Here is a 14,898-nt window from a genome sequence, read left to right on the forward strand (position 1 = left end):
CTCAAAGGACCTCTCGCGTCAAACGATCAAGATAGAGAGTTTAAATTCGAGAGAACAAAGACTTGGTAGGTAGAGAAGTTGAATTATTTCCAGAATTAGCGGTCAATTAGGAAATTTACAACGCAGTAAGAGTAATCAGAGAAAGTAAATGCGTTCCTAAATTTTAATTACGATTCCTGACAATTCCTGTGGCATAAAATTTTCACCGTTGTGATTTCCGACTAATTTTCACCGCGGGTAATTGGTCCGTGGATGAATTAGGAAAAAAAGAAAACAAAGAAATGCAAAAAGTTTCACAAACTAGCAATCTTCATTTTTGGCGAACGATAAACTCGACGAAAGTTTTTCACCGCAAATAAATTACGATCAAAATATAATTTCGATTTTCAGAAACTTTTATATTATGCTTAGAGTGAATTATATTTAAAACTGAATAGTTTCTCACGAAGCAGTTGCTAATTGCGAGACAACCGATGGATCGAACCGTTCACGCACGCACTGTAAATAAAGTTAGAAATTTATCAGCCACTCATTATAATCAGCTCGGCATCTGCTTTCTTCGTGAAGAAAATTTCACGCCGAATAGAGCATGACAAGATGTGATGTATATACTTGGTACATGTAAAACATGTAAATAAGGAAATGGAAAGGGAAATTATAACGTAAATTATAATTGTTAAAAACAAATTGATTGAAAGAAATCGTGAAAATTGAATTATGAGTCAAGATGGCGAATCCAATATGGCGGACGGAAATTTCAAATTCGATCGAATCCCGAGAAAAAACTCTGTCCAGGGGTTTCAGGATGGCTCATAACGAATCTGAAATCAGTTTTTAAAATTGAATCAGTGACTCCAAAACCCCCGCATAGGTTTTTTGACCGTATTCGATGAAATTTGAAATTTGAAATTTTCGTCTACCATATGGGATCCGCCATTTTGAATTTTTTAAATTTGATTTCAGATTTTCACCCTGCGACATCAGAAACCAAGGAATACTATCTTGCTATAAAACTTGACTCAGCAAATTAAAGTGTGACTCAAAGGGTTAGAAAGCTCCATTCCGAACCCAGTGAAAGAACTCGAGTGATATTATCATCCTGACATCATGCCAGCCGGTGTTACAACGGCATATAATTTGGGCCCAAGAGAAGGTAAGGGAGGAGAAGTGAGGCGAGGGGTCCGTATAAATGTATAATAATTAATGAGTAGTGAGAAACTTGGCACAGGTAGACAGTCGGACACAACGCACGTAACGCAACGAGAGTGAAGACGCAATGACGGCATCGTGGGCGAGAGACGTGTGCACATGTTTTCTGCAGAAACGAGGCGTGGTGTTCACGTAGTCGGTCGTACATTATAACTAGTTTCTAGTAACTCCCTAGATAATATCCCTAGATTCAAGTTGGCTAACTTGGTAGTCCCAAGCGGAAGACGAATCATGGTGTCAGTATAAATGGTGTGCCTAGAATTCCTACGACACGCCACTTTCTTCGAGGTCAAAGCCTTTAAGTGAGACGTGTACCAACTGTCTAAAGAAATCCCTATAGTGTTAGGGAATTATTTTTCTGGCGAAGGCTGCCCTGCTCGGTAATGTCGTTACGTATAGTTGTGGCGAGAGTTATTCAAAGTCCCGCTCATTTTTTCACCACGCAGATTCAACCTCACGACAATTAATCACCACCGATCTAGGGAATTTTGGCGCCGTTTTGCTGTCGTGAAAATAATTATCATCATTATGCACGCACCTTTCTTTATTTACGCGCCGTTTCGAGAAACAGCAAGCATGATCTCGTTTCATACATTTCAATAAATTATTACACCGTGGTTAGTCGGCAGTTTGTTTGATGTTACAACTATTTTCACTTGCTGCGGGCAAAAACGCGTCTTCACATGCCTAATTCAGCTGATTATGTAAAATCAATATTAGGTATATTTTATAATCAATAGTTACGACACTTGGATTAAAATTCTTGGTAACAGTAGACTAGACGAATGATCACTTAAATTAGCAACATGTATACAATACACATTCAATTTTTTATTCGCCATCTATAGTCAAATTTATTCTCCGTATACAAGAGTATCAATTTATCATACTACCGAGTTATTAATTTATTGGAAAATAATATACCGTGTGTCCATTAGGAAACTGCGCACGTTCATGTTTTCTGGAGAAACTTTAAATGTTGCTGATTAACAAATTGCGATTATAATCATTACTAATGACAATGTGATTAGCGTTATTCAAACTTCCTGTAACTAAACAATTAAGAAAGAATCAAACACCCACTGATTTTCAAGTAAACAAAGCTGCGTTACGAAGTAATTGCGAAGAAAGATGGATTCATGAGATCCAAAAAAAAATACAAAAATTGTGAATACTACCCACGGTTGCTAATTAACGGTTATCCTTCAATCATTATTTAGCGCGGTCAAGCCCGTTACATAAATTATGAGAGGATTAACGGGTTTAATTTCTTGTTCTTCCTGTGCAGTTTCTTTCATTTTATACACTCAAACAGATGGAATTTTTGAGTTATATTATGGATGTAAATGTTTTGCATAATTTCTGCAACTTAACATATATCCACGTATGAAGATGAATTAACTTCGTTTTTGATCTCTTGCAGTTTCGGGAAATATTACAGGCAATTATCAGTGAGACAGAAATTTTGGTCAAACTCTCGCGACGAAAACAATTTTTATTAATAAATTTCGAATTCCGTTGCAAATTCATCTTGTCGATATCGTAAAACTAAAAGCTTGAGATAATAAGACAAAGTTTCTCTTCTGCTCCGTATCTAAAGAAAAAATCTGACCTCACGCTAAATTCTGTTCCAAATTTTAACTTCACTTTGCAAGAATTCTCGTATAATGATAATTTGTATCGTCTACTTGTGAAAAAAGTCGTAACATTCCTCAATTTTGAAAAAAAAAAAATAGTCATACTAAATTCTCTTGAAAATCTCAAAGATTGAAAAAAATGTGAAACTGCGTGTGTTTTCCTTCTATTCCGTTACAAGTTTTTCAAAAGCTCTCCGCAGATTCTAAAAATGGGAAAATTAGTCGAATACACTTCGTGTCAATTTTTCCCCGATCATTTCCGTTTATTTATTAACACGAATAAGTCCCAAGTAAAAATTCTACACACGTGTCCCAATTTTTGGGACTCGGAAGTGGGAAAGAAATGAACGGAGAGTTAATTTACGGCGGCTGCTGGTCCCATTCCGATTCCTGTCAAAGTTTTCAGCTCTGGACAGTGGGCCAATCGCCTCAAAGGCGAAGGCTGAATTGCGCAAGAGTTGTAATAAGTCGTCCAGCTGTTTCAACTCGGGTGTTTGTCATACATCCGCAAAAACGTTCGCTGTATACCGGCTCTAAGATTCATATATATTACGCGTTCAAATTTATTGTGCGATTTGTTACACGCAGATCTATAGAAAGAATTCTCCGCGAACCCAACCGACGTCTGAACCTTGCCATTTATAATTTTGTTTAGAATTTTTTTTTCTTCTGGAATTGTCCCTACTTCAAAAGAATACTTTGAATTTTTTCAGAATTTTTCTCCAAGTGCTTAATTATTTGTAAATGTTTAGTGATTTGAAAAGGACCTTTTTCAAAATGCTCAAAAAATTCTTAGACTCTGTATTTTCTATCCTTAAAATTTCAAGACCGAGTTCATGATAGGCCGATCTTTTTTCCATTTTTTTTCAGCACTCAAAAATTCTCAAAAGTTATAATTTTCACTTAGATAATTTCTTGACCGATTTCAGTATGGAGCGATTTTTGTATATTATTCTTTTCTTTTTTTTTTTTGGCACATTCAACTTTTTTTTTATCAAATTCATATTGAAACGTAAAATGGGTATCGAATTTGAGACTCTGGAACTGTGAACATCGGTCGAATTTTCACGGAACGAGCCGCATTTACGAGCTCGGCAATGATTTAGCGGAAAGTTCGTTGTTTCAGCCTTTCATCCGGAATCCGGATCGAGATAATCACGATCGAAGCGACCTTGACTTGTCTTAATTCCAGTGATTCAGAAACTTTCAGTTTTGATACGGAGCCAGATAATTATCCACGTAGCAGATTGCGAATTATTCACGGAGGAAAAAGATTGTTTAATTTACCGAAATAATTTCATAAATTTTTTCTAGAATCAACAAAATATTTTTTCGTCGTTACCTCCGTCAAGAGCTCAACTAATTTGTAGTTTTATAAAAGCAACACAATATTATCGTTTTTGCCTTAGTTTATTCCCTCCCATGCACAGTTCGCAATTCGCAAATTCACGCGATTATGTGACTGTGGTTTTGCCGATATTACAATGGGATTAAAAAGAGCATAAAGAAGAAAAGAAAGAACGAACGAACGAGAAGGAAGCGGATCGAGCCGGTATTCCGCTTTGAAATGATCGCTGAATAATTTTCTCAGAGATGCAAATAAGCGAGAAATGGAAATTCAAATCGAAACATGCCACAGTGTATGTATATCGAGGTTACACAAGAACTTGTGCGTCGGTTTTTACTCTTTACTCCTTTTTCCGGTGAACTCAAGACAGGTGAAACCGCACTGAGCTCCGAGCCGAACGATCATGAATGAAGATCGAACGCATGTTGAAAAGAATTTACACCCGCATATGAAATGCGGGAATAAAGATTAAAGCTTCGGGTTTGCGGGAATATTCGACCTTGGCATTAGCGTAAAAAGGATTCTTGTTTGTGCCAAATGCCTCGGCAGCTCTGAATACGAAATGAGAACGATTTCTGCAACGCTTCGCGAAGTATGGTCCATTTTAAACTTACGATACTAAGTGCACACGCATATTTATTCGACCAGATCACTTTCTCCCTTCAGCATCCGTCCCTCGGTGAAAGCAAATGTTTGAAACACCTTAAGGCTGGCGACCAAAGAGAACATTGGAGAGGGTTCAATCACCGATTTACATCTATCAGCCGTCTGCCGACTCGACAATCCTTTGAAATTGTCGCGGAAAAATATTGTAATCACTCCTCGAGCGATGTTTCAATCGTGAACATTTTTTTCCCCTATCAACTGGCTTCACGCCTCGTTTCACATCCACAGCTTTAATTAATGTGTATTTGAATTTCAACTCTCATGATCTATGCAACAGAACTCTTGAATTTTACACCGATTACAACGACTTTCGTTCAATTTTAAGTTTACCTACTTCTTTTTTCAAACAGCTCTTGACGATCTTCTCATATCTCTAGAACATATTGAACATACATATGAACATTCACAAATTCTGAATCTTTGAAACAAAAACTGTGAGACCGTGAATACGAATTCACGAACAATTTTTTTTTTTTTCTCTTTATCGACCAGTATTCAAGTGCGGTGAAAGCATTAGAATCCTCAGGTTTGCACGTTCACTTCGTGAGATATTGCAATACACAAAACTGGCAAAACATACTACGTTTTTTTGCTTCTGGATTTCTTTTATTTATCTACAATGCAGAAAAACATAGATTTGCATTCTTTTTGCGGTTCGTGCGAAAAATACAGAGAGCAGTTTTGCCCGGAAGATGTGATTGGCTGTACGCTTTGATGTCAATTCGGAGATACTCTAGTAAAAAGTGAATTTTTTTAGGTTAATGGCGAAAAGTTATTGTTAGTGATGTTTTTCGTCAACATCAGTTGATTTGCGTATCTCTAATCTTCTCAAATCCTTGGAAAAAAAAAGTCTTATCATATTGACAAAAGAAAATGCGATTTAAACAAACAATTGATAGGTATAAAAGATATTTTAGTTTCATTCACAAGAAATGTTAGAATTTTGGTAATGCATAGAGACGTTATAAAATAATTGAACTCAAACGATGCATTGATTTTGTACTCTGTGACAATTGGATCAATTTACTGAGAGAAAGTGACCTTCTTCAATTTTATGTAACTATAACGAATGACCAATAATTACAGATAATTCGAATCAGGTTCCAACTTTTAGAAAATTGGAAGCCTCGTTACTTTTTCATATAATAAGCATGAAAATTATGAAATTTTCTAATGCTGGGCAATATCGTAATTGGTAAAAATACAGAATAATTTATAATTCAATCAACGATTCTCAAACAATGAAATGTTTCAAAACAGAAATTGTATAACATTTTAGGAACTAAGGGGGTATAAAATACCATCGTTATTTGTAAACGGAAGAAAAGAAGTAGATTAGAAAACTAAAAAGAGAAGAAAAATAAAAATTACACTCGTATTTTGTTATTGGAATGAAACCGGATAAAAATTCGATTTCTATTATGTACTCGTATTTACAAAAAAGTACAAATTCACTTTGTAATTAAAATGTAACGATTACAAATCGTAAATAGGCGATGCCGAATATTACTGCGATAATTAGGCGGTTCGTATTCGATTCCGGAAGTTGGGTTGTTGAGCAATTGTGTACAACAAGCGTGATCGCGTCGTCTCCATACCGGAGGAGGAAAGACTTTCGCTGTCGTCAGCTGAGCGAGTTGCGAGGTCGTCGTCGTTGGCCAAAAAACAATGGGATGGCAAAAAGCGTCGATAGGAACGCCGAGAGGCGGTGAAAAGAGAGACAATGGATTTCTAGGTGGGCGTAAGCTCGGCTCCAACTTCTTGTTCCGCGCGATTCTTTATGTAACAAGAACACCATTGCGCGATTTTTCACAAAGCACGAAATTGAGGTTAGGTTCGCGACAGCGCATGCGCGCTGTACAGAAAAGTGGTCTTTTCTGCACTCCGCGCATGCGCATTTGCAGACTCGCTCTATCGTCATAGAAACGGGTAATTTGTGAAGGGAAAACACGCGTGAAGAAACGCGTAAAACATCGTTTTATCTTAGCCTGTACCAATCGTGAAAATTCCGGTGACATATTTTCAAAAAAAATTCTATTCTCACACGTATTTTGAACAGTTTTATTATTACTGGCTTCCTGGATGGGTGCGGCTAGCTGGCAACCGATTTTGCGTGCCTGGAATTTCAAGCGGAAGTTGGAGAAAGGAATGGATCTCGATTACGATTCGATGACTATTACGCTTCGTTGTCGTTGTGAAAATATCACGACGGTTTTTTAACGAAACTAACTTTTTGCCCCACGATCTATGGATGGAGTAATAACCGCAAAAATCGAAAGCTTTCTAATGTTTTTTTAGCTTGTTGTACGGAAAATATTGTACTAATGTTCCACTGCGTCATACTTGCTGAAATTATTCCATTTTCTTTGAGGCTTCACTATTCATCGCGTTTTTTATACTCAAATGTATTGGAATGTTGCTGTTTGTTTACTGTAATAAATAATTACTTATACAGACAGTCGAATCAATTCACCATGGTTGTAATTTTTTATTACCACTTTGAAGTTTTGGAACTTCAATTTCTCAGGCTCGTTGCGAAATATCAGTGATGGCTGCGAGGTTTCGGACTTTTCAAAACTCATACTAGTTCATAGATCTGCAGCAAGTGAAGAAAAAAAATTGCAAAAAAAATAAATATATATATAATTCAATTGCAATAACTAAAATGTGTAAGTGCCCGAAAAGTTTATATTTTCCTTAAATATATCTGTGAATAAAGAATTTTTCCGAAAAAATTTCTGCATTCATATAAGAATAATCCTTCGTTTTTCAAGAGTTGAAATATATTTTGTAATTGAGCCAGGATAAAGTAGAAATTGCATTTGTATTCTTGAGTCAGGTGAAAATAAAATGAAAATCACATACGTGTTCTTAAATTAAAATTCAAGTAATTGAAAATTATAATTATGCCGTGGCCAACAGGTACTTGTGATGTGTGAAATGATCATGTTAGTCGTCTCCAGGCTGGAGGCGGAGATACTTTCGCTGTCTTGAGCTGAGCGAGTGGCGAGGTCGTCGTTGTTGGCGCCAAAAAACAATGGGATGGTAAAAAGCGTAGATAGGAACGCCGAGAGGTGATGAAAAAGGAGACACTCCGTTTCTAGGTGGGCGTGAGCTGGGCTCTAGGTTCTTGCGAGTAAAATGCTGCAGTGTAAACATACAGGGGCGTGGTTGAAGTTCCGAATTTGAAAAGTTTCAAAAACGCCAAACTCCGAATTATTTGCTGGCGGAACTTGATGTAAGGAAATCAAACTTTTACGAAACAACAAAGTTTCGAATGGACGGAAACCCGGCGATGCCTCAAATTTCCGAAACGCTAAATTCCGAAAAGTAAAGTTCCCATAAAGTAAAATTAAAATATTGCGTGAAAAATGCCAAAACGGCGTGCAAAAAAAAATTTTCTGCCATTCAATTTAGAATCACTCAAAACGTGAAGATCTGTAAAAAAGTTTTTTTCGATATACTAACGCCAATGGGGCGTAAAAAACAACTTTTTTCTCAACGATTTTTTTTTGTTTTTTGTTTTTGTTTTGTTTTGAAAACCATTATAAGAATTATATAAGAATTTCGATGTATCAGATTTCAAAATATTTTCGAACTTTCGGAACTTTGACTTGTCGAAGTTACGCTCTTTCGGCATTTTGTCCTCTCGGAATCTTTTCTTTTCAAATCCAGAATTTCAACCCCGCGAAAATGTGCACAAATATGAGTCAGTCGACTAGAAAACTCGAAGATAGTTATACTGATCACTGCTCGGATCACTGTGACCAAGGTACAAATTGGATTTTTGAACACCGCAATGATTTTCCGACAAGGATCTCTTAATCTCTTAAATAATCGAAAAAATGAAAAAAGACGTATTTTATCGCGACAGCTTTGTCTGCGCCAAATGTCCGAATTTAAACGTTGACGCATTTTTTGTTTTCTTTACTATTGAAAATTCTATTCTCACGTGTATTTTGACCCGTTTTATTGTTATTGACTTCCTGGATGGGTGCGGCTAGCCGCTGTCTGATTCCGCGTGCCTCGAATTTCAATCGGAAATTGGAGAAAGGAATGGATCTCAATTACGATTCGATGACTATTACACTTTGTCGTCGTCGTTGTCGTGAAACGATCGCGTCTGTCGTTCAACGGTATTAACTTTTTGCTCTGCAATTTACGTTGGGAAAAATAATCGCATAAATTGAAAGTTTTGAATTGCAACAAGCCAGAAACGGATTGATAAAAGAAATTTACTCTCGATTTTTTTACCGTAAATTTTCACATCAATTCTCAATCAAACTATAACTTTTCTTGTCTGCAATCCAAAAAAGTTAATTTGATTTTACATTTCTTTTTTGGGCTTTGTTTTTTTTTCTTTTCACATCCACATTTGTTGTTGCAAAGTTCCCCAATAATTCAAAATAGTTTCTTTCCCTTCTATCATTTTTTGCAACTTCCGAAGGGGAATTTACCCGATGAAGAAATCTTCAGTTCCTGGTAGTTACACAAATTTTTTGTATGCAAGATCAATTTCCTTTTTACCGGCACGCAGGATCCAGCTCGTTCGGAATCGAAGGTGGAGCTTAGCCTCCGCGGTAGCAATGCTTGAACTTACCGGCAGTCGGTAACGATCTAGAAATCGGGTTCGATCGGGCCGGCAAGTGATGCCGTTCGCGGTGAACGGATCAACCAGAAACTTCGCGACCGCGGCAGTAAAACCGATAATTTTTCCTCTCTTCTTACGAGTTTTCGTTGTTTTTTTTTGTTTTATTTTTCTCTCAGTTTCGCTCTGCATCCCCGAAATTCGAGGAATTTTTTGAATTCCGATCTATTCGAAAGATAAAACAAAGAAACTTGTTATTCTTATTACTCTACAGCAGTTGCGAAAAAAATTTTTTCGTTGATGCTTGACCACTTTTTTACACTTCGATTTCGGAATATAAGGGACTTTCTTATTATTGATAAAAAAAAAAAAACATACTATACATTACTCTTTAGACGAATTATATAACAAGAGAGATTATGATGTATCATGATCTATATGCGAGATTTCACACGATGAATTTGTAAGTCTAGCTTTATTAAGCCACTAAGATTTCGCTACTAAAGATAAAAGTTGATTTTTTCAAAACCGTTTTTTCAATATTTGAATGGAAAATACGATGTGTTTTGTAGATAAAATATTGATCTTACAAAGACAAACATTGATTCGAAAAAATTGTACTTCTAACATATTAAAGTGTTAAAAATTGTGGTTTTGTTCTGATGACAAAAATTTGGATCGAATTTTGTTTGCTGTATAATGTTATTCAGTCGAAGTTAGGCTTTTTTGATGGAATTGTTTTTCGATCGGTAACCACTTGTAATGATGCCCGTATTCAGATAGTCGTTAAAATTATTTCGGGAACATTTTAACGAGCAAAGCACGTGGCCTGGAGTAACACGCGTGTCTCACGCGTTCCGGACTCACTCAAAAGACTTTCACCTTGCAAACTGGGCCACATTGGCGGGGCAGAATAAGTGGCATTTACGCGTCACTGTTACTTTTTATTTGTTTCTTCTTCTTCTTATATTCGATGTTATATTTTCTGTTGTCACGCGCCGGAATTTCAACCCACGTGAGCTAGAAACAATTTTGAATAATCAAAAATTGAGTTCATATGAATATTGTAAAATATATTATAAATTCCATCACGCGTTCTCGCTGAACCGGAAACGCCGGATCATTCCTCAAGATTGATTCGTTAACCACGTCAAATCACAATAGGATTAAATGTTACGCCATTTCAATTATCCACGGGATTCAATGACTTTTTTTCTATTGTGCTTTGATCTGCGTTATGACACAGGAACGTCCGACATGATTTTCTCATCTTATCACTGCAGGGCCGAGTTTTAGTGTCTCGAGCTCGATCGAAAGTGCAATTTTGGAATTTAAATTCAGGTCAAAATAAAAGGATTAATCAACCAATCGCATGAATTAGCTTGAACGTTGAAAAGTTTCAAGAAAATTTTTTACAATCTGATCAAAACTCTGTGATTTTTTTGGTGTGACTTTGAATCCACAATCGAGTTATAGAATGTTTATTAAATTTCGCGTACAATTATCAAGAGCTTGTGCAAAATCTGTAGAATAAATCGCAAATTTATTTCAAAAACTTTCTCGAATTTCGAGGAGTAAATATCGGAGCCTTTGGACTGACCTAATGATTGCGACAAAACTTTGAAAAACTAAGAAGATATGCAGACTTTGCGGACTTGAAAAATACGGGGAAAAAAATTCATTGGAACTCCAAATTTCTAAATGTTATTACGCAACTTTAACCGGTCAGAGAGCTTTTCGCAATCGAATAACGTGTCCGGATCTCTCAAACTTCGAGACATTTAAATACAACGCGATCGGTTTATTGCGAAATAGAGCACTGATTGATACGGGAGATTTTGCTTCTGACGTGGGTTGTAACAATCGACCTTAAGTGACGTCTGGCATCGGTTGTCATGACTCACTTGGGCGTTCCTGGTGGATTTGATGAATGATATCTAAATACATGTATGACTATTCGATGGAAAGACTGGTCGAAAATTTTTTTTGTTTTACTCTTTCTTTCTTATCGCAGTAAACGAAGAATTCAACTTTCGATTTACTTGACTATATATCACTCAATTTCGTTCGAAACATAGTTAGTTTGCTTTAAATATAATACTTTAATCTAGTTTTTGAATTCATTTGAACCAGCACACTTTCGATTCGATTCAATTAAAAACCTATTTTGTCCAATGGACTGAATATTTGTATCAAGAACTATGTACTGAAATAATTCGAATTTTTCGAATGAAATGAGTTTTATTTTTTTTTGAGAGAGCATCATTCCACGAAAGTAAAAAATACTCGTCGAGCACTCCAATTCGAGTTTGTCCGAAAAATGCTAACCATTTGTATCTAAGCTGATTTAGAATAAACAAATTTTTTGATTCAAACAAATCGTGTGAACAGCATTTTCTTCCAGCGTATCCTGCTTTTTATGCAAGAAATCAGTTTCGTATCGGATCAGAAAGAGCCGGTCTGCAGTAGAAAAGAAGGTGTTGCAGAATGCGTAATATCGAAGTGCGATATTTGCATGTTGTATCGACACGGCAAACTGTGGGTGGCCTCCTTACTTCACGATTGGTATCAAGGACGCCATGATAGATTTAACGTCTTGTATACAAGATCGCATACGCATGTACGCTTGTTTTAAAAATAAGAACAACAATAAAAGATCGTACAATTCGTTCGGTCAACAGGTCTGCACACCTAACGGTATAAATCTGCGCGTATAATTCTACCTGTAGAAAGTATTGAAACAGACTCTTTCGTAATCGCTATATACATACAAATAAGGTATACCTACGTGGTTTTCGTACACCCGCTTACGTCTCCCGAAACGACCACTCATGTCGGCCGAAAGTAATTCATCTCTGACGTAAAGTGATTTTTCTTTTTCCACATTTTCTGTTGGAAATATAACAAGCGAATGAGGAGATAGAGACTGACTATAAAGATAGACTTAAAACATTGACTGAGTTGACTCTCTAGACATTTGCTATTCTATGGTCTTCTTCTAGTCTAACTATAAAGATAGACTTGAGAAATAGACTGAATTGAACATGTGGACATTTGTTATTCAATTATCTTTTTCTAGGCTAACTATAAAGATAGACTTGAGGAATAGACTGAGTTGACCTTCTAGACATTTGTTATTTTATGATCTACTTCTAGTCTAACTATAAAGATAGACTTGAGGAATAGACTGAATTAATCATCTGGACATTTTTTATTCTATGATCTTTTTCTAGACTAACTATAAAGATAGACTTTAGAGATAGACTGAGTTGACCCTCTAGATATTTTTTATTTTATGGTCTTCTCGAAAGCTTTAAAGCAATGCCTTGTTGTAACCGACGCCATCAGTAAAGCTAAAGTAGACGCTATGCTAATTGTTCAAGTTCTACGTCTTGTTATATCGTAATAAATACATTCTAAAGGTTGAAGTGTTTCGTTATATATATCCTGTCCCATGATAATCCTTATAAAAAATGTAGGTTTCCAACTCATCTTCCGTTCCGGTTTCAATTCAAAAAACTAACTTTTCGCAAATTCCATATTGCTTGTCTAACTCTAATTTTATTCATAACGTTTAATTGCAATACTTTTTTGGAGAAAGATCAAATACTCTTATGTCCGTCCATTTTTTTTTTTTTTTTCCGATACGAAATATTTTATCTATCTTATTTAAGGCCATAAGAAAGGCTTTCGGTTACTCTCGACATTGAAGTACAATGCCGGAAATAAATTCAGAGCGATGCAGGCAGGTTCGAGGATAGAAAGGCAGCCTGAAGATGACGGGTTTAAATTTCTAACTCTAAGAACCAGTTTGGATGGACTGCACGGTTGTTTTTACGCCTGCATAATATGGAGACGTGGGCAGCAGCACGTGCTACTGCTTAATAAAACCGATCACGTAAAATGGCCTAGTAATAAAAAATGTCACCCTGTGCGCCGAAGCATCTATTTTACTTCTCAAAAACGTGAGGATTGCTATAATTAGCGTCAGATTAATCAGGTATAAAATTAATTTATGCCCAATTTTGAGGCGCTGTAATGCACTTCGTGAGGAAATAATAAAACACCGCACGCGACTTGAATTCCTGATTAGAATCTACTCCACCGGCTGTTAGATAATGACACTTGTAACGTGAATTGTCTTATTGTTAAACAGTTGGTGAAATTAGGGAAAAACATTGAAATCCTGATTCCGACCTACATTTCGGTGTGAAGTTTAAACTTTTCCATTTAACTTTATTTTTCTTTCAAACACCAAAATTGAGGAAATTTCTCAAATTTCTTGGCACCCATATTTAGGGTCAACGACTATCATGATTACGACATATGGAAAGACGTAATGAATATCCGAGGTTTATTAGAAGTCACGCAATAGAAAATTAATCTTCTTAAGTTCTTACGTGTGTTCCTTATACGTATAGATCTACGTATCTTACATAGCTCTGATATATGGACGAAATCTACGCGAAACCCAATACTCATTGAGAAATAAAAGCTGTTGGCTTTGGTTCGGCTTCGTATAAAGTAAGAACCGTTGCCGTGGTATAAAAATCGCATTTGTGATCGTAACATAACCGAGTCGGTATTATAATACCTGGTATTGCGATATCACGGGTATTCATGCAGCTGTCAGCAGATCCTGGGAGCGAATAATTAATTTGTTGTTACGAAAAATATTAATCACGCTAACGTTCTTTCTGTTCGTTGATCGTATTCTACAAATTTTTACGACATGAAGCTAAGCTTCAGTTTTACCATAAAAATGAAATGAAATTATGAAAACAATGAAATGAAAGTATTTGTAGTTCATTTGATATTGATGAAACGAGATTCAATTAATTGACGTTTCATCATTTTCGCGGATTATCAGATTTTGAATCTATCGAATAATTTGCAACGGGCGAATCTTAACATTTCGTCTGATCAAATTTCATTTCAAATTTCACTACAAAAGTGAAATTTCTTTCTTTATTGTAAAACAAAATCCGATATCTCTTTTAAATAAATTAAGCACTATATTCATCGGAGTATAAAAGCATAATAGAAATCCCACTTAGTCGCGTGAATAAATGAAATATTTGGCATAATTGGAAAAAACATTTTCATCAAAAGTAAAATCTATATGCTCTACTTCACTGATAAAAATTGACAGGTTTCAATGATAAAATTACGAATGCATTTCCTTATTCTTCTTATACTTACAATGTAAATTCGAAGTTATATTAATGGAATGTTTATATTCATACGAATTATTTTCTGTGTGTACAAAATTGCTCTATTATCTAAAAACAGAAAAAAAAAAACATTCCCAACCAATATTCAGCCACGTCATTTTGTAAATTTGGCATGTTTTTAACCGGAATCGGAAATCGACTCGGTCATCCTAAATCATGAAAAATCGGTTTTCTACGTCTCATGGCAAAGGAATATCGAAAGCTGGTGCGAATCGC

Source organism: Diprion similis, chromosome 9 (genome assembly GCF_021155765.1).
Source record: "Diprion similis isolate iyDipSimi1 chromosome 9, iyDipSimi1.1, whole genome shotgun sequence".
Taxonomy (NCBI): domain Eukaryota; kingdom Metazoa; phylum Arthropoda; class Insecta; order Hymenoptera; family Diprionidae; genus Diprion; species Diprion similis.